At 36.4% G+C, this 4,009-nt stretch overlaps 1 pseudogene; it reads left to right on the top strand.

Moving 5' to 3' along the window:
• The first annotated feature begins 1,059 nt into the window (after nucleotides 1–1,059).
• On the top strand, nucleotides 1,060–2,955 carry LOC145661788 (glucose dehydrogenase [FAD, quinone] pseudogene; annotated as a pseudogene).
• Nucleotides 2,956–4,009: the final 1,054 nt, after the last annotated feature.

The raw sequence follows: 4,009 nt of genomic DNA, 5'->3' as shown, positions 1-4,009 counted from the left end.
ATAAAAGAGACTGAGTAAGGAATGACTGGTGGTCTGAGAATACAGAAGGAAATTGAAGGACCTCGAAAAAACCTTCGGACATGATATTGGTCACTCGGACTTACGTGGCCGGGGATGAAAACAGGGGCCTCTGCCACTAAGATATCGTGTCCTTCCCTTCCTCCAACGCGGAAAGTTCAATAAAAGTTTTTCCATACCTATAGTAGATAATAACAATTAAAAGATGTAACAATAGTTGAGTAATGTGCTTCTTTATGTAAGGCTTGTCACGAAATATGAATTGAAAGTTATAATGATGTTATGTGACTTGAAGAAAACCTGAGAAAATATGGAATGAAAATACTCATTAGAAAGTCAGATGAACTAGTTCTTTGAAAGAGATCTTCTCTACAAAATATGAATCTAGCAAGGGAGAAAATAAAACAAGTGATTAGTTTTCTGTACCTCGGTAATATTGTTAGAAAAGACATTTAAGTTTGAACGTAAAATAAAAGCAAAGATAGAAGGGAGTAAGAAAAAATTATGAAGTATATTTTGTGAGTCGATGAGCAAAGAGTTAAGAGAATGCTGGTATAGAATTAAGAATAGTATGAATATGGATAACATATGGATCGAATTAGCTGATTCGAATGGAAAACATATAAGAAAGCTCCTGGAATAATAATTATGATTAAACAGAAAAGACAAACTATTTGATGCATTGTATGATGTGAGAAAAAACTTATTCCTGAGGCAATAGAAGGAAGGTACGTTGTGAGAGAAAAGAGGAAGTAGTGAACGGATTCTTGCCATGTCATAACGAAAAAGCTATCTAACGAACATAATACAATAGGCACTTCACAGTTGCCGTAAATAATTTGCTATTGATAACAGGATACTAATGATGAAGATGACAAAAACAAAAGAGTTGCATTAATTTTTTAATTCATTTTAACGTCAAACATATGCGTCTTATTGTCCGAATAACATTAAACTTACATCCTCGAAAACTTGTAAATTTTGTTTCTCAATTAATTCTATATTCATCATTACTTGAACACTTTTCTCTTGTCTTTTCAGATGGCTCAGTGTTTTGGATACCTTTTGATTTCTTCGAAGATCCGCATCATCCTAACCTTTGCATTTATATATACACTGGTCCAGGCTTTCAGATGGCTCGTTGTGATATTTCGTCCAGATATTGTTGACAGTGGAAATCGTGTTCGTGATTGTGGTTCTGTGCGTGAAGAATACGATTTTATTATAGTAGGTGCTGGAGCATCGGGGGCTGTCATGGCAAACAGATTAAGTGAAGTTTCAGGCTGGGATGTGTTGCTATTAGAAGCTGGAGGAGATGAAACAGTGCTTTCAGAGATTCCTATACTCTTCCCGTTACAACCAAGTACTCCTTTGGATTGGCAGTTTCGTACTGAGCCTCAAAGAAACGCCTGCCTTGCGATGGAAAATAAATCATCCTTGTGGACGCGAGGGAAGTGTCTAGGAGGGTCAAGTTCTATTAATGCCCAGATATATGCTCGAGGAAATAAGAGAGACTTCGATTATTGGGAATCACTTGGAAATATTGGATGGAGTTATGACGATGTCCTACCATATTTTAAAAAATCTGAAGACTATCGTATACCACAATCAGAACATTTGAGTTATCATGGTACTGGAGGATATCTGACTGTTGAGCACTTTTGTCATCAGACCGAAATAGGTAAAGTATTTCTTGAAGCTGGAAAAGAGATGAACTACAGCATTGTTGATATTAATGGTCCCAATCAAATTGGGTTCGCTCAAACACCTGCAATGTCTCGTGATTGTTTACGTTGTAGTACTGCCAAAGCCTTTCTTCGTCCCACTAGAGGCAGAAGAAACTTGGACATTTGCATGAATACGTATGTAGTGAAAATTCTTATTGATACAGAGACTAAAAGAGCGTACGGAGTGGAATACGTTAGAAATAATCGAATTGGTACTGTTAGAGCCAGGAAAGAAGTAATATTATGTGCTGGGGCCATTCAATCACCAATGCTACTTATGCTTTCAGGCATTGGCCCTAGGGAACATCTTGAAGAAAGGGGAATTGATGTTATTCAGGATCTTAATGTGGGCGATAATCTAATGGATCATCTTTGTGTACAAGGGATTAATTACTTAATAGATAAATGCCATGGTTTTGTGCTCCCAAGAGATGTTCTTGATCCACGAAATATCGCAAATTTCATTTTTAAAAACAAAGGACCATTCTTGATGAGAACTGAAGCTGAAACTCTAGCATTTATAACAACCAAATATGCACCTTATCCTGACCAGCCAGACATTGAATATCTTTTAGCTTCGTATTGTGATTCAACCGATGGAGGAGCTTTCGGGAAGAGAATATTTGGACTTACTTTTGACTTTTACTGTGCTGTTTTCGAACCAGTCCTGTACAAAGACTGTTATTCAGCAATCATCATCCTACTACACCCGAAAAGCAGAGGATATATTAGACTGAAGAGCAGAAATCCATATGATTGCCCTTTGATACAACCCAATTACTTATCTGAAGAGATAGACGTCAAAATACTGGTTGAGGGTATTAAATTCTTCATGCAATTAAGCCAAACAAATGCTTTGCAAAACTGCGGAGCAAAAATTAATCCAAACATGTTTCCTGGATGTGAGCATTTGGATTTTCTATCGGATGACTATCTTGAATGTTGCGCACGTCATTATTCTATGACACTTTGGCACTATTCCGGAACCTGTAAAATGGGACCATCTTCTGATCCTGGGGCTGTCGTGGATAATTACTTGAAAGTTTATGGAATAGTAGGATTGCGAGTGGTAGATATGTCGGTTATACCCACTCTCATAAGTGGTCACCCGACTGCTCCAGGGGTGATGATGGCAGAGAAAATATCAGATGCAATTAAAGAAGAATATAATGCAGTAAGCACAGAGAAAACAAAAAAAAAAGAAAAATAAATAAATTTTAAAAAGGATTAAATAGCATATTAAAATTGACACAATTCAATGGAAACTTAAAAATGAACTCAATGAAAGTGCGAAACGAAATGTTTTCGTTACGAAGGTTTATTGTTTCTTAACCAAAAGCCCAAAATGGATTCTAACAGTTGATGGTATACTGCAAACTCAATTACAGAACATCCAAACCTTGTTTTAAAAAAATGCTTAACAAATATGTGGAATTGAATGTTGTCCAGATAAGGTCTATTTTCGTGTTCCATGTTTTAAAACCAGCCACGAATTGTAACCAAAATAGTCCGCCAGATAAATACAATTAAATATATTTGAAAATTAGTGGAAAGATGTCCTTAACAAAGGTAACATCTAGTACATTTTGTAAAGAATAACAACCACTAATCTTTGTATGTGCCCTGAAAGTCCTAATCACATGATTAATTTTCTGATACGATTTCGACAACCATTTACGTTGTAATCAACTGCCAGACGTTATATGAAGAGCTTTGACTTCACAAATAATTTTACATGTACAGGGTGGACCATAATTATGTATGTGGTGTATCAAAGACTGAGATTAAATAATAAAAAAAAAACTAGCAACATAATTTGAACATAAACGCATTACTCTCATACTTTTCCTTACAAGAATTTTAATCTCTGTTCGTCATGGCATGGTCCCACCAATGCACCATCCAAATCGTTACATGCCTAGAGACGAAGCGCAATGTTGTCACAAGCAGTTTGACAGATCCGTACCGGTATCCTGTGGAACTCTTCTCTGATAGCTTCCCATAATTCGACCAAATTGAGTGTGATATTGATACATTTTGATCTTTAAAACATCTCATAAGAAAAAGTCAGTGGTGGCAAATCGGGAGATTGAGCTAGCCACTCAAGATGTTGTTTGTTGCAGAATACAAACGCATCTACACACACACTGTTCGAGAGACAACCGTTCCGATATCCCGTCTAGCATATACTAACAATCCTAAGTCCAGTGACCATTATCCCCATTCTCAGACTACATAGTATTGCCATATAGAAACTTTTTGTT

This window comes from Thermobia domestica, chromosome 10 (genome assembly GCF_964235325.1).
Source record: "Thermobia domestica chromosome 10, izTheDome1.hap1.1, whole genome shotgun sequence".
NCBI lineage: Eukaryota > Metazoa > Arthropoda > Insecta > Zygentoma > Lepismatidae > Thermobia > Thermobia domestica.
The sequence above is the reverse complement of the archived record's forward strand: the minus strand, read 5'-3'. Positions and strand labels throughout refer to the sequence as shown.